This window comes from Frankliniella occidentalis, unplaced genomic scaffold (genome assembly GCF_000697945.3).
Source record: "Frankliniella occidentalis isolate FOCC.00 unplaced genomic scaffold, Focc_3.1 Scaffold40, whole genome shotgun sequence".
Taxonomy (NCBI): Eukaryota; Metazoa; Arthropoda; class Insecta; order Thysanoptera; family Thripidae; genus Frankliniella; species Frankliniella occidentalis.
The window spans coordinates 79,796-80,295 of record NW_026267170.1 but is presented as its reverse complement, the minus strand read 5'-3'; positions in this window follow the sequence as shown (position 1 = coordinate 80,295).

Below are 500 nucleotides of genomic sequence, written 5' to 3'. Positions count from 1 at the left end.
GCTGATTAGCAGACAAGTACTCAAATGGTGTTTGATGCAATGTTTACTTGGTCCTGAAACGCGATGGGTTGGAGCACTATGTACTAAAATTGACCGGGTGGCAAATAACAAGGCTTTGATTGGACTTTGACTGATGACACCGGTAGAGATTTGTTAATAACAAAGGATAAAACAAGAGGAGCACAGCAGCTCGCTGCCATGTAGGTTACCTTCCGCCGCGCGCATCATCATTTGATCCTTTCTTTACGAGTCAGAGGTAAGATAGGAACCGATATGGGTCCCAAATGATAAATTTGAGTACGCTAAACTGCTCAAATGATAAATTTGAGTACGTGAAACTGCTCCCAAGGCTTCAAGTTAAATAAAACAGTGGCTAGGCGTCACTATGCGACATGGTGATCAAGCGCCTTGGGATGACGTTCGCCTCCGACGCTTTAGGGCACTTGGCAAGTTAATTTGTGCTGGAGGTCAAAATTAAAGGAGTATTTTCTGATTTTCTA